The sequence below is a fragment of the Triturus cristatus genome, chromosome 9 (assembly GCF_964204655.1).
Source record: "Triturus cristatus chromosome 9, aTriCri1.1, whole genome shotgun sequence".
NCBI lineage: Eukaryota > Metazoa > Chordata > Amphibia > Caudata > Salamandridae > Triturus > Triturus cristatus.
Genome location: NC_140592.1, coordinates 1,102,033,723 through 1,102,060,028, shown reverse-complemented (window position 1 = coordinate 1,102,060,028; position 26,306 = coordinate 1,102,033,723). Strand labels below are relative to the sequence as shown.

The following is a 26,306-nucleotide window of genomic DNA, read 5'->3' as shown; positions in this document are numbered from 1 at the left end:
TATTTTGTTGCAGCTTCACACGTTTTGATATTTTTTCAGCTATAAACTCAATGGCTCTATACAGGACTTCCCGGTCACCGCTCCTATAACTTTGTACACTTAAGATACTGAAGGCATTAAAAAGATCGTACAATTCTCTGCCGTGCCATACAAAACCTATATTTATAAAATATTGTTCAGTGAAAAGGTCCAAGGCAATATGTAAGCTGGTCGTCCGTGTTAGTATTAACTCCTGCATAGGGTATTTTTATGAGCTCCAGTATTCATCTGTTGTAGGTAGCCACGCATTAACACACCAGTTGGCTATAAACATGCCACAGAGCAAGCAGAATTCATCCTCACCCACGACATAGACATAGCATTCATCACCAAGACATGGCTAAATGACTCCTCATTTCCACTCATGGACACACTCGTCCCCCCTGGCTTTGTAATCACCAACAAAGATAGAAAAGATCAAAGAGGTGGAGGCATAGTAATCATCCACAAAAACAATATTTACGTGACGTAAATAGACTCCTTCAGCTATGGACTTGAAACTTCACTCAGATTAACATGACTGACCTAGAAGGAAGGGTTAACTCTCTCCTCACTGCCTCCATGGATGATCTATCCACAACAGAACTCACCTCCCATTACGACACAAACATGTCATCCATTATAGATCAAGTAGCCCCCTTGAAACTAAAAAAACCCAGAAACATCTCATCCAGATATTGGTTCAACATGGACATTAACAATGAAAGAAAACGACTAAGAGCTACAGAAAGACTATGGAGGAGCAACCCCTCCACAAGCCTACTCGAACAACTCAAAGCAGCCCAAAGGAAATACAAAAAACACATCAGCAGCGAAAAATCCACCTTCTTCTGCGCCACCCTGGACAACGCAAAAAACAAGCTCAACAAACTGTTCAAAATCATCAGGCAACAAACCTCCAAGCCCCTGGAATCCCCCCTACAGGCCTCCAAGGACCTGTGTAAAACTTCGCCATCTTCTTCGTAGAAAATATCACCAAGATTGAGCTCTCACTGGACATCAACATCAACCTCATCTGCAAAAGCCTGCCCCCAATGACAGTAGATAGCATGCTCAAAGACCTCACAAAAACCTGGAAGTCTTTCAACCCCATCCCGGAAACCGAGATCCTCAAACTGATCTCCACCGCCAAACCAGCCTCCCACATCCTCGACCCGATACCCACCCAACTGACCAAAAAACTAAAAAACTGAAACTCTCCATAGCCCCGTTCTGGTGCAAGATCATTAACAGCTCCCTGAGAACCGACATCATACCAGAATGCCTCAAAGTTGGCCAAGTCACGCCACTACTAAAAAAAACAGGCCTTGACTCCAAGGATCTGAATAACTTCAGACCCGTCTCCAATCTCCCCCCTCCTATTCAAAATCCTGGAAAAATGCATCCTCCAACAACTGACTCAGCACATGGATAGCATCAACCTTCTTGACCCCCACCAATCGGGTTTCAGAAAAGGCTATAGCACCGAGACCGCGATCCTTAACATCACAGATGACATCCACAAATCCCTCAATACCAATCAATGTTGCCTCCTCATTCTCCTGGACCTGTCGGCAGCCTTTGACATGGTTGATCATCAACTTCTCATTAAGGCTTTGCAAGAAAGGGTAGGTGCTGATGAGGTGGTTCTACGCTGGTTCTCCTCCTTCTTACACAGCCGCTCACAAAGGATAAAAATAAAAAACGTTATCTCCGACCTACAACCCGTCAACAGGGGCGTCTCCCAGGGTTCAGTGCTCTCACCTCAACTGTTCAACATATACATGGAACCCCTCACCACCCTACTCAAAAATGTTAACATACCTTTCCACCTCTATGCAGATGACACCCAGATCTATCTAGAAACCTCATCCATAGATGACATTCACAGACCAAATGTCACTCTAAAAGAAATCCAACACTGGCTGTCGCTTAACCACCTAAAATTTAACTAAGATAAAACAGAAATCCTCATCATCTCCAACAAAGAAGAGAACCCCCACATTTCAGAATGGCTAAAAGCTCTGGATACTCTTAACGGCAATCACACTCTGACCCACTCCGCAAAATCAGTAGGAATCACCCTAGACTCAAAACCCGGCATGGCCAAACACATCAAGAACTCCGCAAAGAGTGCCTTCGTCAACCTGAAGCTACTAAACAAAATAAAACCCTTCATCCCAACCAATGACCTCAAACAAGCCACCCAATCACTGGTGCTATCCAGACTCGACTATCGGAATGCCACCCTCGCTGGAACAACAAAATCTCACCTAGCTTCCCTCAAAACTACTCTCAACGCAGCAGCTAGAATGGTCACTGGAATCAGGAAATATGACCACATTTGACCAGCACTCAGATAATTAAAATGGCTCCCAGTCAAATTGCGTGCCAGTTACAGAACTGCTTGCCTCACACACAAAGCCCAGCACACTGAAAAACCTGAGTATTTGGCCGCTGAACTCAAGAGGGATGGTCAGACAAGGAACCTCAGGAGCTCCAGCACCCAACTTCTCATCCCTATGAAAACACGCAAACAAAAAACTGCAGCACGGTCCTTCGCCGGAAACGTGCCCAAAATCTGGAACGCCATCCCAGTCGGTATCAGGACTATCTCCTCCTTCACAAAATTAAAAAAACACCTAAAAGTCCTTTTCCTCAACCGCTCCCTCCAGAATGGATAGCCACCATCTAAACGCATATTACTGCTCGCTTGTCTCTCCCAGACATTGTAGATCTAAGACTTACCTCCTCCCTGCTATTTGACCCCCAACTGCTCCTTTCCCTCCTAAGTGGTTCAACCCCAAGACAACATGCACTCTATGAGGTTATCTCGGGACTCACGGACTACCTCAATGCTGCTCAGCGCACTTGGCCTTCCGAACCTATATATAGAACACTGCTTTTTTGTATCAACCCCAAGACATTGTGCACTCTACGAGGTTATCTCATGACTCACGTACTACCTCAATGCTGCTCAGCACACTCGGAGTTCCAAACCTACCTAAGTGGTTCAACCCCAAGACAACGTGCACTCTATGAAGTTATCGCAGGACTCATGTACTACCTCAACGCTGCTCAGCACACCTGGACTTCTGAACTTACCAAAGTGGCGTGCAGTGGCTCAATCATAAAACAAAGTGCACTTTAGGAGGTTATCTCTGCACTCACGTACTACCTCAATACTGCTCAGCACACTCGGACTCCCGAACCTATATATAGAATACTGCTTTATTGTATGAATCTTGCTCAAAAACTGTTGCGAAGCGCTCCGATACCCTCAGGTCTGGCTAGCGCTATATGAAACTCCTCAAATAAAAATAAATAAATATACACGTGGGGTTGTCACACTGTATCGCCATGGACGGTTCAACAAGCTTCAGATAGTGCAGAGTTGTGGGTTGTATTTCGGCTATTAATTTTTTAAGCAACACATATATCAATCTGGCAATACATATGTATCCTGGGCATAACTCAGAAACATCTTGCAAACAAACATTCCAATGTTTGTCCTACAAGTGAGTAAGTATGTAAATTTAAATAATACATTAATCACACAGTTGGTCTCCTCAATTTTAAAACAGTTTACTCAGAGCAAAATTTCTGACTCGCTGTCGATTTCTAAAATGAATATTGCACATGAGCCTTTATATAGCCCTTTCTACCATCCTTCCAACAAAATACATACACAGTCCTTGCATACTGCCGAGTTTTGAGCCCGGCTTGCATGAGTGTAAGATCTCCTTGAGCGTGGCCAACAAGACTTTAATCATATCAGGGTGGACATTTTTCTTTTCCCCTGACAAACCATACAGCAGTCTTAAAAGTTTATACACTTTGAGCGGGTCCAGCAAGCTACATATATGACGGATTGTTCTTGACGTGTATGAGGTGTATAGACACTTGTGAGCCTCCTGTTGTGAATCCTTATTTTATGGCCATAACAGAGGTTATAAAAGTCACATTTGAGACGGCCGTTCACAACAGTCGCAACAAAACCTTTCACAATCCATATGTCGTTGTAGGGTACGGCTGGATCTTCCTTTTCAAAATCTGCAATATTATAGGTACAAACACATTTCTTACACGGATCTTTGTTTTGGATTGTGGAACTTTCAGTCTGTTTTGAACAGCATAAGCAGTAAAGATTCATGACATTAACCGTCGGCGATGTCCCCTGTCCATTACTTTTTTTGCTGATGCTTTCTACGGTTCAAAAAAGAAAGAAAAACAAACTATTAGTTACAATTATAATATAGCTGTATATACGGTATAAGTAACTGACTATAAGGATCTTTATTAACTTCGGCATTTTGGAGGAACTCTGCGGCGGTTCTGAAATCTTAAGAGTCGCTGAGATCCATCGAGGTACAATCGACATCGAAGTTTCAGCTCAGCTGTTGCACGACGATTGCCATCTGCAGCCGATTCTCATATCTTCATAGATCGGTGAGTTAGAAGCTGTTATACATTCTTCACCATCTTCCATTTTGGTGAAATTGTTTTCAACAGTTGTTTATGTACTCGAGGCTTCACTGCTGCTGCTGGCGCCCCTAATAGGGCATAGAGGGTGCGGTAACTCCTTGACACTGAGCATTTTCAACCGGCGGCAGAGCTCCTCGTGAAAACCGGTGATGTTGTGACCATCCTCTTTAAGGTTGCTCTGCTGCACATTCTACTTCATCGCCGCTGGTGTCATGCAGCGATAATATCTATCAATAGAGTTCAAACCACCACCAGAGAGTGACTTTTTGATGAGGTGGCTGTATCTCTTTATAATGACAGTGCGATCTCTTTCTGGTGGCCTGCTCCTGTGTTTGGCATAGGCTGCTTCAGGGCTCCTTATATGTATTCTAAGCATCATGGTTACCTCATCTCCGGGGGGGCTGTGGTTCGTTGAAGGTTGACGCATAACCCTAACTATGTGTTAGGGCCATGACCACGTGACTAGCACATGACTAGGATGATGTCACAACACATGTGACCCAACACATGACATCACTCCCAAAAGTGGCATAATTTCTGGGGACAGGCCCCCAGGGGCCCGGACGTTCCGATACCAGAACTGTCATCACTTTCGGGGCATATATGTCACTTTTTGTGGTGATTTTAGGTAGCCCTTTGTACCACACTACTATGTCATAAAAGCCATCTACAATATCATGTAGGATATTCACAATATACCAGTATACACTTTGGGACACTTGGAGGCACCATTTTGGTTAGCGCTGTTCTGGGTCTTCTCTATTAAATGAGACCCACTGTGCGGACATCGGGTTAGAGTCACATGGAATTTCTTTTTTGGCTGTGAACGGGAGTCAAAGCAACTGTTTATTCTGTTGATGAACCTGTGGTGCTAAATATACTTAACTTTAGTGGAAAACCGATCTGTTCATTTTTATTGTTTTTAACTGCCATAATTGCACTCTATACACTTTGGGGCACTTTAGGGCGCCATTTTGGTTAGCGCTCCAGTGTTTCTGGGTCTCCTTGATTAAATGAGACCCGCTGTGCAGACGCGTGGTTAGCTTCGCACAGAACTTCTTTTTTAGCTGGGAACGCTAGTCATAAGCAACTGTTTATTCTGTTGATGAATCTGTGGTGCTAAATATACTTTTATTGTTTTTAACTGCCATAATTGCACTCTATACACTTTGATACACTTGGAGGTGCCATTTTGGGTAGCGCTCCGGTGCTTTTGGGTCGCCTTTATTAAATGAGCCCCACTGTACGGACGCGAGCAGCGGGTGTGCTGCTGGCACGCCTTCGGCACGCCAAAGGCAAGTCCGTCTGCAGCTGTCCACGTTCGATCAGGGCCAGGGGCCAGGAACCCTGGTTCTCCCTAAGTAAGTAAAACCATGCACTCTTCTACCCAACTTCTAGTGCTCCAGAGTTCATGCAACAAACAATGCTCACATTCTTTTTGTTTAATGAATGGTGATTTCTCTTGTATGCACTGCTCTTTCAGTCCCTGCCCAGCCCTAAAGACTCGATCTAAATCCAAGACATTTTGTTCCTATAAAATGTTTTTGATTAATTAACTTCAGGTCACTATCAAATCACTCCTCTGAACTTTTCATTCTTATAGAGGAGGAACAACCTGACGCCATATTTTTAACAGACACATGGCTACATAAGGAGCCCGGCCCTGATCGAGTACAGACTCTCCCCCCTGATTATTGTATTCAGTGAAAAGTTTGTGGAATTAAGAAGAATGGAGGTATTGACATTATTTTCAAAGACACCTTCAAATGCCCTATTAAACCTGATTTAATTCCCGACTGCGAGAGTCTCACTTTTGCAATCACTTTTTCTCCTATTTGCACCTTTTCAGGGATTTTAATATACAGACCACCAGGAACCTGCGTACAATTTCTTCGATCTCTTCCTGAAATTGCCACCAATCTGGCCAGCACCTCCTCTAACTTCTCCTTATTATGGGATTTAACTTACATTTCATTTATTCTATTGAACCCTCTAGCCTCTGAGCATCTTTAAGACTTATCAGCCATTCAGCTAACACAAAAAGTAAATAGCCCCACACATTGTAAAGGGCACTTACTTGATCCTATTTTCTCTAATGATCAAAAACTAGGAGTTTTAGACCCTATTCCAGTTTCTTGGTCTGATCATTATTTGATCCCAATTACCTGGGATAGGGAGACACAACCCTGTCATCCCAGAACTACTAGTAGTTTAGTACGTAATTGGTCTAAAATACCGCTGGAACAATGGATCCTAGCTTTCAAAGATACTAAACTTATCCCAGGCTCTAATCTTACTCTAACCAATGAATAATTACATTTTTGGGTTGAGTCCTCTCTGGAACAAGTCATTCCTAAGAAAATAGGTAATAAAAGAGCCAAAGAGAAAACTACACCTTGGTGCTCCCCTAAACTTCAGGAGTTCAAACAAAACTGTTGAAACGAAATGGAGAAGAGATGATAATGAATCAAGCAAACAAGAATATAGGGATACCATAAAACTTTATCTGGCTGAAATTAAAAAAAGCACAAGCACTTTATTTTGAAGAAAAAATTAATATTGCATCTAACTCCCCTCAGGAAATCTTTCGAATTGCAAAATTTTTACTTGAGCCCCAGTCTCCTGATACCTCCTCAGATGCCACGTCATCCAGCTGTAATAAATTTGCCAGATTTTTTCATTAAAAGTACATGATATCTATGATACATGTCCTCACCCCTCTCCATCCGGCATCCATTCTGCAAATGACAATTCTCCTCCTTATGCTGAGTATTCACTGGAGGAATTCCCCGCTATAAGCTTGAATAAGCTCTCAGAAATGTTATCCAAAATAAAATCAGGCTCCCCTTCTGATCCGGCACCTCCCCGCTTCCTAATTAATGCTGCTGAAGTAGTGCTTCCAATCCTATTTGAGTTGATAACCTCTCCATCTCCACCGGCCAAGTTCCTTCACCTTGGAAACATGCTCTGTTAAAGAAACCCAATCTAGATCTTGAGATCTCTAGGCAACTACCGTCCCATTTCCCCTCTTCTTGTGATAAGTAAAATCCTAGAGAAACATGTTAATTTGACCTTGTCGGAATGCTTAGAAAAGCACAATATACTTAATTCTACCCAAACAGGATTCCAACCTCTACACGGTGCGGAAACCGCTCCTCTCACTGTGGTCGAGGACTCCAAGAGACTCCTCTATCAAGGAGGATCAGTTGCCATCATCCTTCTTGACCTGATTTCCGCATTTGACACAGTAAATTACAATATTTTCTTATAAGTAGACTTAAGTATGTCAGAATTACGGGAAGTGCCATTACCTAGATACAGTTCTTCCTAGAAGGTAGAACCTTCCGGGTCTGAAGGAGCTAAGATCTCTGACAGCATGCCACTCAGATGTGGAGTGCCGCAGGGTTCTTCATTGAGCCCCATATTGTTCAATGTATATATGAGGCCTCTTGCGGATATTGTTCTACCTTACGGGTTCAATATAGTCACATATGCAGATGACACTCAACTGGATGTATGACGTTACAACGCACACTTTTACAACGCATGCACTTACAACGCATTTTTTACAACGCATAATCCATTACAACGCACTACACTTACAACGCATGACACTACAACGCATTTTTAAAAACTACCATTACAACGCATACCATTACAACGCATAATATTTAATTGCATTTAAGGTAAGTATTAGATAGTATAGGGGTAAAAATTACTTTTCTAACTCCAGGGGGTGCAACAGTAGGGTAAGTGTTGGATAGTATAGGGGTAAAAATTACTATTCTAACTCCAGGGGGTGCAAGAGTAGGGTAAGTGTTGGATAGTATAGGGGTAAAAATTACTATTCTAACTCCAGGGGGTGCAACAGTAGGGTAAGTGTTGGATAGTATAGGGGTAAAAATTACTATTCTAACTCCAGGGGGTGCAACAGTAGGGTAAGTGTTGGATAGTATAGGGGTAAAAATTACTATTCTAACTCCAGGGGGTGCAACAGTAGGGTAAGTGTTGGATAGTATAGGAGTAAAAATTGCTATTCTAACTCCAGGGGGTGCAACAGTAGGGTAAGTGTTGGATAGTATAGGGGTTAAAATTGCTCTTCTAACTCCAGGGGGTGCAACAGTAGGGTAAGTGTTGGATAGTATAGGGGTAAAAATTACTATTCTATCTCCAGGGGGTTCAACAGTAGGGTAAGTGTTGGATAGTATAGGGGTAAAAATTACTATTCTAACTCCAGGGGGTGCAACAGTAGGGTAAGTGTTGGATAGTATAGGGGTAAAAATTACTATTCTAACTCCAGGGGGTGCAACAGTAGGGTAAGTGTTGGATAGTATAGGGGTAAAAATTACTATTCTAACTCCAGGGGGTGCAACAGTAGGGTAAGTGTTGGATAGTATAGGGGTAAAAATTACTATTCTAACTCCAGGGGGTGCAACAGTAGGGTAAGTGTTGGATAGTATAGGGGTAAAAATTACTATTCTAACTCCAGGGGGTGCAACAGTAGGGTAAGTGTTGGATAGTGTAGTGTAATATTATGCGTTGTAATGGTAGGCGTTGTAATGGTATGCGTTGTAAAGGTATTTTTTTTAAATGCGTTGTAGTGTCATGCGTTGTAAGTGTAGTGCGTTGTAATGGATTATGCGTTGTAAAAAATGCGTTGTAAGTGTAGTGCGTTGTAACAGTTGCGTTGTAAAGGTTGTTCCCCCACTCAACTAGTTTTCTCTTTGAATCACTCTCAGAACACCTTCTCCTCCCTAGATTCATGCTTAGAAAAAGTGGCAAAATGGATGGAATACTCCTGTCTCAAGTTTAATTGAGACAAAACAGAGTTGATGCTCCTGGGAAATACCCTTACCCCAGAGCGGGGACTACCGTGGCCAAATTGCCTCAGCTCAGCTCCTGACGATAAGCCGATTATCAAAAGTCCGGGAATGAGGCTAGACAAATCCTTTAAATTTGACCATCAAGTGGTGAAGCTGGCATACTTTGAATGCTTTGTAAAATTCTACCTCTGCTTCTTTTTACTGCCAGGAGACTGATGGTCCAGACTTTGGTTCTTTCACGCCTCGACTATGGAAACTCCCTTTATCTATGGGCCCCAAAGCAGGGCCATTTCTAGGTGCTTTGCTGCCCTAGGCGAGAATTGAAAAATGCCACTCCCTCCCTTTTACTACCATCACTCTCTCCCCCTGTCATCCAGGCTAGAAGAATTAATGCATTAGATATTCCCAAACTCATGTTTTTTGCCCCCCTCCCCCTATTGGCGCCCTAGCCGCCCGCCTAGCCTTGCCTAATGATAGAAACGGCCCTGCCCCAGAGACAACTACAAGAAAACTGCAAATAATACATAATCGAGCAGCTTGGTTGCTGCTCGAAATACCGAGAACCCAAACTGCCATCATTATGCAGAGCTCACCAAAAACTCTGGGGTATAGGTCAGTAGTTCTCTCATCTCCTTTTATCACCCTAGAAAAAGCTTACGTTCAGCCAATCTACTCTTAGCTTTAGTACCCCGAATAAAAAAGGGAAGATATGGAGGTCGCTCCTTTTCTTACAATGCTGCTAAGCTTTGGAATGCCCTCCCTCCCATCTGCGCTCAGTGACACTACATCGCCCCTTCCTGGAAGCTACGTAAAACCTGGCGTTACCAGAATATCCTAGTTGATTATAGCCACTCCACTGCCGTTCTGTGTGTGACACTCATATCGCTGGGATGCCTTCTGGTAGCCATGTGCTCTATAATTGTTTCATAATAACAGTAATAATAATGGAAGGAAAAACACTGCCAAGCTTGGACAGCGAAATAGACTTACGTAAAGACTCAAAACAAAACAAGATGAATAAAAATGTGTTCAGGGAGAAATCATTTTTATAAATGAGACTTAAGAAAGATTTTGTAAAAAAATTAGTATTTCTTATTATGTAAAATGCTCGAAACTAGGAATATGATTATTTCCATGTTTGGCTTTCACATGATACTCAAAATTATCAGCATTGGAGAAAAAAAGAATGTCAGGGCTTGGACTGGCACAGCAGATGCGTGGTAGTACAAAGATAGAAATTCTTCCTTTTAGGGTCAGTTCTAGGGGCAAGGAATTTTCAACAGAAGCAATGGAAATTGAGCATATGTTGCGAAATAAAAGATCCGAGTTAAACACTGCAACTCATTGTAAACAGGACAAATAGCCACAAGTCAAGGATAGCAATTTTTCACACTTCAAACATGTGATGCAAGGGTTGGAGAGACCTGTGTGTGCACCTAGAAATATTCTTAAAAAACGAATAACTCTCCTTTCTTTAGTTTATGGTACATTTGTAGTAAATCATTTCTAACCAAAGTGTTTTAGGAAGAAAACAGTATAATTGAACTTGTGATAGGTACAATAGCTCACTTATGAAAGTAGGACTCCTAGAATGTCTAGAGAAACTGGAATACTGTTAACTGCAACATATATATGCACCCCGGAACGTGTTGGGGATTACGAGGAGATTACTGAGTTCAACTTGTGAATTCAATTGATTGACCAGGGCAGAATTAGGGATTTTTCATTGAATGCCACTGCAGTGATTCAACATTTTTTGTTTTGCAGGTTGTGTGGCTTGTTGTCTGTAAATTGCTCTCACAGGCATCATAAGGCCTAATATTACTATTATTACGCTTCTAGCTGGTATGCTTCTTTAGCATATGTGCATGATGCACGTTTTCATACGTATGGCATTATGACTAAAACTCATACTGCACAATGACTTCTCTTGCAGTGCCCTAGAATATGTGAAAGACCCTAAATGTTGGTAATGGTAAAGGTGAGCAGCCTTAAACTTTTTGATATTTGAGGTTCTTTTACATTTTGATTGAACACAGAGGTTCTTACATACGGGAGGATGATGCTGACAGTATGTGCCGATTTTTAGATCTGGCCTACAGACTGCCAATCTCATGTAAGCAAAACAATTATAAAAAAAAATGCATACATGTATGCATACATAGAGGGGATTTGGTACAATCAGTCTGGTCCATTGGTCATTTCAACTGTCATTCGCGTTTTCCTTTCAACCACCACAGCATAGAGCATGGGGCAACGGATGAGCTCACTTAAAATTAACCCTGGGCGTAGTTCGCAAAGTGCACTTCGCACTACACGAGCTACGCGTAGCACTTTGCACAGCATAGAGCATGGAGCAACAGATGAGCAAAAAATCTATGAAAGAAGATAAAGCGCAGAAAATGGGAGATATTTAAGAATGCCAAATGTTGGCGGGTACAGTTGTAAGATAAATGTGTCCACTAGTCAAAATCCAGAGGTCCTGGAAGGCTACTGGCGTACATCTGGTACAGCATTTGTTGCATACATTCTGGAAATAGTAGCCCTCTGTTAGACCTGGCATCTTTGGTGTGGTTTCCCCTGACTTTTTGCCTCTGCCTCCTGCATTTTCGACACTGTGCTAAAATTTGTTTTTGCTGGTTTAGATGCTTTGGGCACTTTGCCACTGCTGATCAGTGCCAAAGTGCATGTGCTCTCTGGTTAGATTGTAATTGTGATTGGTTATCCATGACTGGCATATTTGTTTTACCAGTAGGTCCCTAGTAAAGTGCACTGAGTGTGCCCGGGCTGGTGATTCAAATGCTACAATTGGGCCTGCAGCACTGATTGTGCCACCCACAGGAGTAGCCCTAAAATGGTGTCTCAGGCCTGCCACCACAGTGCCTGTGCTCAGTTTGTTAACTGCCATGCTGACATGGCCAGTGTACACACTTGCCAGGCCTGACCCTTTCCTTTTTCTTACACACAGGACACCCCTATGGTAGGCCCAAGGTACCCCCCTGGGTAGGGTGCAGTGTATGTGAAAGGTAGGACATGTACTAGTGTGGGTAACATGTCCTGATAGTGAAATACTGACAATTTCATTTTTCACTATTGAAAGGCCATCTTGCCCATAGGACAGAATGGGGAATTCTGTGTAACATGTTTACCTGCATATCTTCCCATAGCAGCAAGACAGACATTTGGAATCTGGTGTGAGAAGTTGGCCTGATATATGCTGTCCACTAATTATAGTGGGCACCTTGTATCAGTCCAAACAACCCCTTATGGTGAATAGGTTAAAGACAACCTTTATTGAAAGCTATCCTAATGGTAGCTATGGAGAGCAGCCTTCAGGCTAAGTCTTGAAAGGAATGTAAAGCAGCTTGTTTTACCAGTCTATAATCTCTTCAATTGCCAAATGAAAGGAAAACTACACCAGGTATATATTTAAAAATATATGCATTTAAGATCAAACACACCGCTCTAGTCTTATGAGACTGGAGTTCGAAGTACTTAATTTACAAGTTAGCAATAAACAGTAATAGCACAAATACACGTTTGGGCCCTAGGGGCGTACCAAACCATATACAAATAAAGTGTTATTAGAACCACGAAGGAACTAGACACAAGGCCTAGAGCCTGTAGAATTGCTGCGACCCCAAGGAACCACCCAAGGTAGTGACACAGGGGACCCACGGGGACCGTGTGCAGTGTGTAAACACAGCCGCGGATTCCCGTTAGCTTCTATGGACAATGTCGCGGTTGGAAATTTAAAGATTAGGGACACTTAGAATCGAGTCAGGACCAAACCCTTTTGGACTTAGGAAGTTCTAGGGCTAGCACCCACAGGAGCACCGGAGTACTTGTGTTACCTCACCCAGGGAAGCCAGGTGCATAGATGTCTTTTGGTGTCGGGTTGAGTCGTCGATTTCAATGGAAGCTGGCGAAGAAGTGCTGCTGCCGTGAAGAGGAGAAGTGTCCAAAGTGATCCAAGCCTGGATCTAGGATGGAAGGAACCTGAAAGCAGAGGGGACAGAGTGTGGGTCACTTGCCAGTGACTAGGGGCACGATGGACCAATGCCCCCAGATGTTGGGTGCTTCAGGTGAGTTGATGGGTGTCTTGACTCTTCAGCTACGAGGTCCAGGAGGCACAGATGACAACCAGGAGCTGGATTGGAGCTGTACCACAAAGTGTGTCAAGTACTGCGGTGTTGGCGACCAGATTGGACCCAAAAAGCCTTGGCAACGACAAGTCACTTGGAATCAGAGAAAGGACGGCGGTGCAGACCAGCAAGGTCTGGGGTACTCACCCAGCGAGGGTAAGTCGGGCCACGTCTTAAGCAACCAGGAAAGCCAAAGCAGAAGAGGAGTTGCCTTTGTGGGGACCTACTAGCCAACGGGCTAGAGATCGCAATGGAGCCTCGAGCGGTCGCACTGGAAACTGGCCCACGGGTCACTCGTGGAGTCGAGGCCAGAAATCTTCAGTGCAGGAGATGCTCAAGGCTGGGGCTACTCGGAACCCAAAGCACAACTTTGAGAAAGACCAGGAAGAGGTATTTGCTGCAAAAGATCACGGTGTTTAGGGGTCACGGTTCCACGACAGCTACGATAGCCACGGGCCTCAGCTTTGCTGTGGACTCAGGGTAGCTACGGGGAAGTCTGGAAATCCACCCCTGGTGATGCAAAGACTTCGGTATCCGGCGGGAGCTTCAGCGATGCAGACCGGTCAGTTGCTTCTTTGGTGCCTGCCAAGCTGGGGAGTCACTCCTTCACTCCAAGGGAGATTTCTTCAGTCTTCTAAGCAAAGTAGAACGTCGAAGGTCCAGGATATATATTGCAGAGTTTCGTCCAAGGTAATCTAAAGTCGCAAGGACTGGGTTCCCATACTTATACAAAGTTTGGGGGTTGGACATACTCTAGGGACCCACCTATTTGAGGGTTTGGAAAGAGGGCTGGTTACACCCATTTCCGTTGTCCAGTTTTGCACCAGAGCAGGGGCAGGTAGCCCCTGCAACCGGTTTGAAGTGGACTATGCACAGGAACACCTAGTTTGCCCCCAGTGCAAGACTTCAAAGCACTAGTAAGTGCTCCCACCCAGCCCCAATACACATCTGCCTGTCTTGGGAGGTGGTTACACCTCCCTGGGACAGGAAACCTATTGTCCAGGCCTCCCCTGCCGGAGTTTCGGTCAGCACCCGTGTCTGTGGCAGAGGCATCCATTTTGTGATGCCAGGGCTGTAGAAAGTCCTACCAGGTTAGACCAGTGTGAACATGTCTCTCTCTCTAGAAGGGTGGAATGCTACTCCCGTCGCCAGAACTGGCGGGGGAGGTAGTATTCCAAAGCGTTTGACACCAAACACGACATGTTTCCGTGCAGCCATCCCAAAGTTAGCATTTACCACGAAGTTATAATGCACTTAAGAGTATATGGTCAGGCTGCACCACAAACAGCATCAGAGGAGGTACTCCGAATGCTGCAGAGGGGCTCTGCTCATGCAGGGCCCCCCTCTCACATAAAAATCAAGCACTCTGCCTTCAAGATTGTTAAGACCTGCCATAGGAGTGACTTATAGGTTTTATATGTGTGTGCAAAGGTAGCCTATACCACAGAAGGGGTGCAAGCACCACCTTACCCAGGCTGCAGTAGAAGACCTGTGGAGTGCTTCCCAGGGGTGGCATAATACATGCTGCAGCCCCTGGTAGGCCTCTGAGGTACCTATGCCCTAGGTACATAGTATACCATATACTAGCTTATAAGGCACTCCAGAATCCAATTAGAAATGTACCTAATGTACATGGAAACCATTTTAAAGAGGAAGCAGCTAGGCTGAGGTCCTGATTAGCAGGGCCACAGCCAGACTAAGGTCGAAAAACAGTGAAACACCAGCAAAAAGTGGGGGTACCCATGTGAAGCAGATCCTACTCTCCTACACAACCCCCCCAAAAGCAGGGACATTAAACCAACCTTGACCAGTTGAGTCTTCATGGTCTAAGTGGAAATACCTAGAGAGTCCATCTGCATTGGCATTGTTACTCCCAGGTCTATGTCCCACTGTAAAGTCCATACCCTGTAGGGAATTGGACCACCTAAGCAGTTTGGGGTTTTCACCCTTCATTTGTTTAGCCATAAGAGGGGCTTATGGTCTGTCTGAACAAGGAAGTGAGTACCAAACAAGTATGACCTCAACTTCTTCAGAGCCCAAACCACAGCAAAGGCTTCCCTCTCATTGGCTGACCAACGTTTCTCTCTAGGGGTCAGCCTTCTGCTTATGAAAGCTACTGGCTGATCCTGATCATCATCATTCAATTGTGACAGTACAGCCCCTACCTCCAATTCAGATGTATCTGTTTGGACAATGAACTTCTTGGAGTAGTCAGGACTCTGCAGAATGGGTGCAGTGCACATGGCCTGTTTCAGGTCATCAAATGCTTTTTGACAGCTAGCTGTCCACTGAACCTTTTTGGGCATCTTTTTAGAAGTTAAGTCATTCAGGGGTGTCACTATTGATCCATAACCCTTGACAAATCTCCTATAGTACCCAGTCAGGTCTAAGAATGCTCTCACCTGAGTCTGGGTTGTTGGAGCAACCCAGTCCATGATGGTATGGATTTTGCTCTGCAGTGGTTGAACCTGGTCTCCACCTACAAGGTGGCCCAGGTACACAACCTGACTCTGCCTCATCTGGCACTTAGTAGCTTTGATAGTTAGGCCTGCTTTTTGTAGGGACTCCAAAACATTTCTCAGGTGGACCAGGGGATCCTCCCAGGTGGAGCTAAAGACAGCAATATCATCTAGATATGCTGCACTATAGTCTTCCAGGCCTGTAAGGACTTGATTCACCAACCTTTGGAAAGTAGCAGGTGCATTCTTCAAACCAAAGGGCATTACCACAAACTGATAGTGCCCACTAGGGGTAGAAAATGCTGTCTTTGGTTTTGCATCATCAGCTAGTCTGATCTGCCAGTAGCCAGCTGTCAGGTCAAATGTGCTTACAAACTTGGCTGAGGCCAAAGTATCTATTAGCTCATCTGCCGTGGGGAAGGGATGGGCATCAGTCCTAGTGACTGCATTGAGACCCATGTAGTCTACACAAAACCTCATTTCTCTCTTGCCATCTGTGGTGTGAGGTTTAGGTACCAGGACTACTGGACTAACCCAAGGGCTAACTGAGGGTTCAATCGCTCCCAAATCCATCATCTTTTGAACTTCTGTCCTTATACAGTCCCTGACATGGTCAGGTTGCCTATAGATCTTATTCTTCACAGGAAGATTGTCCCCAGTGTCTTCTTCATGAGTGCACCAGGTGGTCTGATATGGAGTCAGAGAAAACATATGTCTGAACTGGCTGAGAAGGTTTCTGCAGTCAGTTTGCTGCTGGGCAGTGAGGCTGCCTGCCAAGGCTACACCTTCAACTGACCCATCATCAGGGTTCTGAGAAAGCAGGTCAGGGAGTGGGTCACTCTCTTCCTCCTGTCCTTCATCAGTAGCCATGAGCAAGCCCATGTCTGCCCTGTCAACATATGGTTTAAGTCTGTTGACATGAAGTACCCTGTGGGGACTCCTAGGGGTTCTAAGTAGGGGTGGGCGGAATTTGTGTAATTGCGTTACGCAAATCTCCGCGAAACGGTAAAAAATCTCCGCGAGCATGCAGAAATTCCGCGAACACGCGTAATTGCTTGTTCGCGATGCTTTTTTCCTGTTCACAATTGCTGTTTGCATGCTTGGGGAGAAATATCTTGCGAACACGCATTTTGAGAACGCGAACAAGCAAAAAATTTCGCGATATCGCGGAAAGCAGACTTTTGAGCAATTTCGCGTTCTCCGCAGAATGCGAAATTACGCAAATTCCGCAAATTCCGCGAGCGGAACGGAATTTACCGCCCAGGCCTAGTTCTAAGGTCTACCAGGTAGGTAACCTCCCATTTCTGTTCAACAATTGTATGGGGGGCACTCCATTTGTCCTGGAGGGCTGCTGGGGCCACACTTTCTGTCTTGGCTGGTAAACAGTCAGTACAGCCTTTTGGTCATGCCAGGCTTTTTGCAGTTTCTGGGTAGCCTCAAGGTTTTTGGTTGTCTTTTTCATATACTCAGACATCCTGGAGCGGAGACCAAGTACATAGTCCACTATGTCCTGTTTGGGGGGCTTGAGAGGTAACTCTCATCCTTCCTTAACCAGACACAATGGACCCCTGACAGGGTGACCAAACAAAAGTTCAAAAGGGCTATAACCAACTGCCTTTTGAGGCACCTTCCTGTATGCAAATAAAAAGCAGGGCAAGAGTATGTCCCATCTTCGCCTAAGCTTTTCTGGGAGTCCTTTAATCATGCCCTTTAAGGTTTTGTTGAACCTTTCAACTAAACCATTGCATTGTGGGTGACAGGGTGTGGTGAACTTGTAATTCACTCCACACCCCTTCCACATAGCAGTCAAGTAACTAGACATGAGGTTTGCATCCCTGTCAGATACTACCTCTTTAGGAAAGCCTACTCTTGAGAATACACTCAAGAGAGCTCTTGCGTGGTCCTTAGGGGAATTGCTTCTGGGTACCTGGTGGCATGATCCACCACCACCAGTATAAATCTGTGCCCAGATGCTGTTTGGTGATCCATGGGACCAACAATGTCAACCCCCACCCTTTCAAAGGGCACCCCCACCACAGGTAGTGGTATCAGGGGGGCCTTTGTAGTGCCACCTGCCTTGCCACTGGCTTGGCAGGTCACACAGGAGTGACAAAACTCCTTAGTGTCTTCAGACATGTGGGGCCAGTGAAAGTGAGGGACAATTCTGTCCCAAGTCTTGTTCTGGCCCAGATGTCCTGCTTGGGGAATATAATGGGCTAGTGTCAATAGGAAGCCCCTAAACTTCAGCGGTATAACCAACCTCCTGGATGCACCAGGCTTGGGGTCTCTACTCTCTGAGTAAAGGAGTCCATCATCCCAATAAACTTTATGGGTGGCACTAGCATTCCCAGCAGCCTCATAAGCAGCTTGCTTTCTGAGGGGTTCAAGAGAGGGGCAGGTTTTCTGCTCCTGGCTCAGATCAGATCTGGAAGGGTCCCCCTGTCCCCAAGAACTCAACCTGGTCAGGTTCAAGCTCCTCTGGGACAGTTCCTTCTTCAGGCTCAAGATCATCTCCCTGAGGAGACTGATCAGCATTCTGAGTCAGGTGGGAAGGCTCTGCCTTAACCCTACTGCTCCTCCTCTTGTGAGGCACCGGGTCCATTTTTCCAGAATCCAGGGCCTGTCCAGCTTTAGACATTTTGGCCTGTGACCTAGTCACAGCAAAGACATGAGCAGGGATCCCTAACATTTCTGCATGTGTCCTGAGCTCCACTTCAGCCCAAGATGAAGTCTCTAGATCATTGCCAAGCAAGCACTGTACTGGTAGGTCTGCACTTACCACAACCTTCTCAAGGCCAGTTACCCCTCCCTAGGAGAAGTTAATAACTGCCAGAGAATGGTCTGTTCTGACATTGCTAGCATTGGTCACTTGATACATTTCCCCAAGTATAGTCTGTCCAGAATCTACAAGATCTTTTGTCACCATTGTGACACTTGCTCCTGTGTCCCTGAATGCCCACGCCTCTACTCCATTTATTAAAGGCTGTTGTCGGTATTTGCCCAGATTACTTGGACTCACAAAGGGGGACATATCCATGCCCCCATCACAGACAAGCACAGCCTGTGTTGGAACTCTGACTAGGCCAGAGTCCATCTCAGAACCCAGGGTCAACCCTACTACACCCTTATTCTGGACTTTGCCACCACCTATTGTAGCTGTACTAGGGGGAACAGTTGCCTTAGGGGCAATGGTGGCTGAAGTAGATTCTCTGAACTTGGTGCAGTCACTGGTCCAGTGAGTTTTCTGTTTACAGATTTTGCACCAAGGTTTCTTTTGGCCTTTTCCCTTTTTAGACTGTGACTCCCCATTTGAAGAAGATTTTTGGGGCCCTTGAGAAGACTTCTGGTCTGTACCCTTGTCTCCACCTTTGTCAGAGTTCTTAGAATCTTGCTTCTTTGGGTCACCACCTTGGTTCTGTGCCTTCTGCCTCACCCTGGTTCTGACCCATTTGTCTGCCTTCTTTCCCAATTCTTGGGGAGAGGTCAGAGCAGAGTCTACCAGGTACTGGTGCAACAACTGATTTTGACAGTTATTAAGAATCTGCTTCCTCATTATCAGATTGTACAATCCTATGAAGTCACCCACTTTACTGCCCAATAACCAACCTTCCAGAGACCTAGCAGCACAGTCAACAAAGTCAACCCAGTCTTGATTTTGTGTTTTTTGGGTATCTCTGAACTTTAACCTGTATTGTTCAGTGGTTAGGCCAAACCCATCTATCAGTTCACTTTTCAAGACCTTGTAATCATCAGCATCCTCTTCTCTTACAGTGAGGAGCTTATCTCTACCTTTGTCTGCAAAGGAGAGCCATAAGATTGCTGCACACTGACCTTGAGGGACCTTCTGTACTTTACAGGCCCTCTCCAAGGCAGTTATCCATTTGTGGGGACAACCGTCCTTAGGTTTCTATGGCCATAAGACCTCTCCCTAGCTCAATGGGAAATGGCTGCCACCAAGGGACTCTAGTACCTCCTTTTTACTAGCTCTGTAGAACTCTAGGGCTTCCCTATCAAGGGCCATCTGCTGCTTTCTGAGGTTGAATTTATCTTGCTCATACTTCAGCAGTCTCTCTCTCTCTTCTCCTGGGAGGTTTCCCTCCCTCTATGAGAAGAAACAGAGGTCCCTACAGATGAGGTAGACTGGACAGATCCCCTTGCAAGAGACCTATCCCTTCTAGCCCTACTTCCAACTCTTCCTGGAGGAACAAAGAGGGGAGCATTGTTGTCATCCTCCTCATCCTCATCCAGGGGAGCTGGGTTCACCAGATCCTAATCATTGTCACCAGTCTGGTCAGCATTAGAGGTGGGGTATGGGGAGTTTCCACCCCTAGGCCCACCCTCAGCTGCTGCCCCACCCACTCTGCCTACCCCCTCTGCCCCCCAAGCCCACTAGGCCCTTGGGATATCATCCAGCTTGAGCATCTTTGTGAGATGCTGGGTGGTTGGGCTTTTGCCTGCCTTCAGCTTCCTAATGGAACATAAGGCCCTAAGCTGTGCAAAGGAGAGATCCTCATATCTATATGGGAGAAGCTCACTGGCTTCTGGCAGGGACCCACTGGTTCCTGGCTGATTAGACATTATTAATGTGGTGTGGTGTATTGCACTACCTACACTAGTGTGGCCTACTAAACTCTCTTGAGTTGTAGAAAGGGTGTGCTATCCCTTAAACCACGACTCTAAGTTCAGTAGAACTTACTGTATACTAAACTTGATATTATATGTACCTAAGGTACCTTTATTGGTTTTCAGTTGATCTATTTAATTGAGATTATCTGGTAAAAAAACAGCAAGCTGGAATCCCACACGCTGCACACCAATATGAGAAGTTGGCCTGATATATGCTGTCCACTAATTATAGTGGGCACCTTGTATCAGTCCAAACAACCCCTTATGGTGAATAGGTTAAAGACAACCTTTATCGAAAGCTATCCTAGTGGTAGTTATGGAGAGAAGCCTTCAGGCTAAGTCTTGAAGGAATGTAAAGCAGCTTGTTTTACCAGTCTATAATCTCTTGAATGACCAAATTAAAGGACAACCACACCAGGTATATATTTATAATATATGTATTTAAGATAAAACATACCCCTCTAGTCTCTTTATGAGACAGAAGTTCTAAGTACTTAATTTACAAGTTAGCAATCAACAGTAATAGCACTAATACACGTTTGGGCCCTAGGGGCGTACCAAACCATATACCAATAAAGTGGTATTAGAACTACGACTGAACTAGACACAAGGCCTAGAGCCTGTAGAATCGCTGAGAACCCAAGGAATCACCCAAGTTAGTGACACAGGTGACCCACGGGGACCGTGTGCTGTGTTTAAACACAGCCGCGGGTTCCCGTTAGCTTCTATGGGCAATGTCGCGGTTGGAAATTTAAAGATTAGGGACACTTAGAATTGAGTTAGGACCAAACCCTTTTGGACTTAGGAAGTTCTAGGGCTAGCACCCAGGAGAGCACCAGAGTACTCATGTTACATCACCCAGGGAAGCCGGCTGCATAGGTGTCTTTTGGTGTTGGGTCGCGTCGTCGAGTTCAATGGAAGCTGGTGAAGAAGTGCTGCTGCCGTGAAGAGGACAAGTCTCCAAAGCGATCCAAGCCTAGATCTAGGATGGAAGGAACCTGAAAGCAGAGGGGACAGAGTCTGGGTCACTTGCCAGTGACTAGGGACATGATAGACCAATGCCCACAGATGTCGGGTACTTCAGGTGAGTTGACGGGTGTCTTGACTCTTCAGCCACGAGGTCCAGAAGGTGCCGATGACAACCAGGAGCTGGATTCGAGCTATTCCACAAAGTCTGTCGAGTGCTGCGGTGTCGGTGACCAGATTGGACCCAACAAGACTTGGCAACGGCAAGTCACTTGGAATTAGAGAAATAACGGCGGTGCAGGCCAGCAAGGTCTGGGGGACTCACCCAGCAAGAGTAAGTCGGGGCACATCCGGAGCAACCAGGAAAGCCCAAGCAGAAGAGGAGTTGCCTTTGTGGGGACCTACTAGCCAACGGGCTAGCGATCGCGAAGGAGTCCTGAGTGGTCGCACTAAAAACTGGCACACGGGTCACTCGTGGAGTGGAGGCCAGAAATCTTCAGTGCAGGAGATGCTCAAGGCTGGGGCTACTCGGAGCCCAAAGCACAACTTCAAGGAAGACCAGAATATGTTGTTGCTTCAAAAGATCACGGTGTTCAGGGGTCACAGTTCCACGTCACCAACGATAGCCACGGGCCTCAACTTTGCTGTGGACTCAGGGTAGCCTCTGGGAAGTCTGGCAATCCACCCCTGGTGATGCAAAGACTTCGGCGTCGGGCGGGAGCTTCAGCGATGCAGACTGGTCAGTTGCTTCTTTGGTGCCTGCCAAGAAGGGGAGTCACTCCAAGACTCCAAAGGAGATTTCTTCAGTCTTCTAAGCAAAGTAGAACATCGAAGGTCCAGGATATATATTGCAGAGTTTCGTCCAGGGTAATCTAAAGTCGCAAGGACTGGGTTCCCATACTTATACAAAGTTTGGGGGTTGGACATACTCTAGGGACATACCTATGGGAGGGTTTGGGAAGAGGGGTGGTTACACCCATTTCCTTTGTCCAGTTTTGCACCAGAACAGGGGCAGGTAGCCCCTGCAACCAGTTTGAAGTGGACTATGCACAGGGACACCAAGTGTGCCCTCAGTGCAGGACTTCAAAGCACCAAAGAGTGCTCCCGCCCAGCCCCAATACACATCTGCCTGTCTGGGGAGGTGGGACAGGAAACCTATTGTCCAGGCCTCCCCTGCTGGAGCTTCGGTCAGCAGCAGGAGGCCAGACCCTTGTCTGTGGCAGAGGCATCCATTTTGTGATGCCAGGTCTGTAGAAAGTCCTAACGGGTTAGACCAGTGTGAACAGGTTTCTCCCTCTAGAAGGGTGGAATGCTACCCCCGCCGCCAGAACCGGCGGGGGGGGGGGGGTAGTATTCAAAAGCGTTTGACACCGAACACAACATGTTTCCGTGCAGCCATCCCAAAGTTAGCATTTACCGCGAGGTTATAATGCACTTAAGAGTATATGGTCAGGCTGCACCACAAACATCATCAGAGGAGGTACTCCGAACGCTGCAGAGGAGCTCTGCTCATGCAGGAGCACCCTCTCACATAAAAACCAAGAACTCTGCCTTCAGGATTGTTAAGGCCTGCCATAGGAGTGACTTATAGGTTTTATATGTGTGTGCAATGGTGGTGACATAGTGTAATGAAAGGTCTCAGATCTCCCCGGGACCAAGGTATGTACCATCACTTTCCCAGGGAGAAAATATCAGTTCCAAACTTATGGAATATAACATATACACAGCACTTCCTAAGGTGGGCAAACTTTCAACACTCCCCCAAAGGCAAGGAAAGAACACACGAGTCTCCTCTAGACCAAGGTAACACACACAACACTTCTCTAGAGCGAAATATACTTCTGGCACATCACTTGCCAGGAGTAGAACAACTTCCTATAACACAATTACCTGCTAGAAGGGAATTCACCCATCCTTCTACAACAGAATACTTGGTCAAGAAGGGTCCACACCTCCTGCTACAAGAAAAACACGAATTGGTATATCTGGGATGTATTTATTAGTAAATAGCACCACACGGTAAGCCAAATGCACCTATCATACCAGACTCTAACATATCAATAGTATAATTGAAACACAATCAAGGCAAACATATAAGTAGAAATATATATATGTATGGATATAAGAGTCAGAAAATAAGAAGGAAAGGAAAGAATCAGTAAAGAATCAAGAGACAGTTAGTAGCAGAGACACCTCACCTACTGCTCCATCATTCCACCCCACTTCGCTCAAAGGGAGTCCATTGCTTGAACCGGGTGAACGCTCAGAAGTGACACCAGCCCCCACTCTTCCGTGACAACACGTCTGCTCCATGGCGTGAACTTCTACCAGGCCAGAGTAGGCTCCCCTTTTTAATACAAATTCAAACACAACGAAGCTTCTAGCAAGCCTCGCCCCCTCGTTCTCATGAGAGCCCGGACCAGCCTGCTCCAGGGCCACTGCATTGGTTGATCAGGCCTTTGCTCTGGCTCCGAGACAGACCATGTACATTCCTCTGATAAGAACCAGTTCTCTCTAGTCAGTAAAGTGCGAAAAAACAGGAGAAGAGCAAAACATGCCCACCCCACCTCTGTAGCTTCGTGCAGGCACAGAAAATAGCTTCAGTCATGAAAATGGAGTTAGTTAAGCCATGCACACAAAGGCCAAAAGCAAGATGGAATCAGAAAAGCAAGGATGACATGAAACCATGCCAAAGGCAATAGTCAGCACTGCCATAAAGCAAGGTAAAGTCAGAAATCAGAATGACATGAAGCCATGTCAAAGGCAATAGTTCAACACATAATTCACATAACCCAAATAACACTATAGACTTTATCCCTCAGTATACAACATTGAGCACATGTGTGCACCCCCACCCACAACACTGCACCTTGATATCCCATACCTTCTATTCTTGGCAAGACTATTCTACTAAAAGACAGAAGAGAAGCAGGCATATGCAAACCCATCCTACATTAAGGCTAGGGTAACATAACAACCTTAAGTCAGTACAAAATGGTGGTGGTTGAGGGTCATCATAGGGTGTCAGACCACAAAAGTGGCTCATTCATATACATACAGGTAGCCTATACCACTGTAAGGGGTGCAAGCACCACCTTACCCAGGCTGAAGTAGCAGACCTGTGGTGTCATTTTGGAGTGCTTCCCAGGGGTGGCATAATACATGCTGCAGCCCCTGGTAGGCCTCTGAGGTACCCATGCCCTAGGTACATAGTATACCATATACTAGGGGCTTATAAGGCACTCCAGAATCCAATTAGAAATGTACCTAATGTACATGGAAACTATTTTAGAGAGGTAGCAGCTAGGCTGGGGTACTGATTAGCAGGGTCACAGCCAGACTAAGGTCGAAAAACAGTGAAACACCAGCAAAAAGTGGGGGTACCCATGTGAAGCAGATCCTGCTCTCCTACATCTGGGATCCCTGTACTCAGAATTTAATAACACATATTTTAGGGAGGCTGGTTTTTAAATTCAGTGTTTGGAAATAGCACTTTTAGAAAGTGGCTATTTTCTTGTTCAACCTTTCTGTGTGCCTCTGACTGTCTGGTTTGTGAGTGACAGGGGCTGGGGTGGCTCGAGGAGGCTGGGTGAGTCAGCACTTGGCTGAATAGACCTATCTGCATTTGGAGTGGTTGGAGGAGTAGCACCTGGGTCTGAATAGGGCTGTGCCTGCCTTCCACAATGCTGGCTCCACCTCCTGCGGTGTGTCTGATGGCCCTGGCCCACACTCGCAAAGGAATAAGATGTGCACTGACAGAGTGCACCCAGAACTGGTTTGGACTGGGTCCAGGACCCCTTACATATGAAGAACAAAGACCTTTGGGGTATAAACATCAGAGCTAAAACCCCTAAACTTTAGACTAGGAAAACATTGTGATCAAGAAGGAATGCCTGCCAGAGAAGAACAGCTGAAGAAGACTGAGGAAAAGTGCTGCCATTGCTGTGTGTCTGGGGGCTGACCTGCTGTTGTTCCTGAGGAAAAGGACTAAGGGATTTTCTGCTGTGTGCTGTGTCCCCCCTACTTAAAGAGGAACTGTGCTGTGTGCTTTTCCCTCTGAGGTGAAACTGTCTCCAAGGGCCTGAGAAGAGCTGGCCTCTTGTAAGAAACTCATGGACACAAAATTTTCTCAAGATCGTGCCGTTATCACTTCCTGGACAGTGCTCTGCTCTCTATCCTGCCTCTGGGTGTAACTGGGTGCCCCCAGGACTGGTGTCCGCCGTGAAAGCCCTCCCTATCTGCTATCCAGCAATCACCGGGAGTGCTGCGTGCTTCACCGCCGCCGGCCCGTGACTGGAGAGAAGTGCTGAGGGCCGGTTTTTTATCACCACCGGCCCCCGATCTCCCAACATGCTGTGTGCCTGTTTTAACCGCTGCTACTCCAGCCGACTGCCCGAGGCCGGGTTCGCTAAGGAAAGGAGCCGCCTTTCAGCTGGTGCAGAGCCGGAGGGTCGCCTAGCAACCGGGACTCCTGCACCGACGTCACCACTACGCAGAGCGGGGCGGGGGGCATCCCGGAAGGAAGTCCTGTCCCTGCCAAAGCATCACCGCCGGAGAAGGGCTCCCGTCGGGGGATTGTCTAGAGTGGATGCCAACGCGAGATGAGCCCCAGGCAATACGCTCCAAGCAGCGCGGTTTTCTGTGCGAGGCCGGGAGCGGGTTGGGATCCGGCATGGCTGACAGTGACTGTGCGGGTACGCTGTTGCCTGTGCGAGGCAGCGGCTGATCGTGGGGGCCCGGGCTCTAGTGCCGAGACCTGGCGGGGACTGCACCAATGTTTCTAA

The 26,306-nt window shown here is 46.0% G+C and overlaps 1 pseudogene; it reads right to left on the bottom strand.

Annotated features, from left to right (window-relative positions):
* Nucleotides 1–3,593: 3,593 nt before the first annotated feature.
* Nucleotides 3,594–26,306, bottom strand: part of LOC146799436 (uncharacterized) — a 49,624-nt pseudogene continuing 26,911 nt past the window's right edge.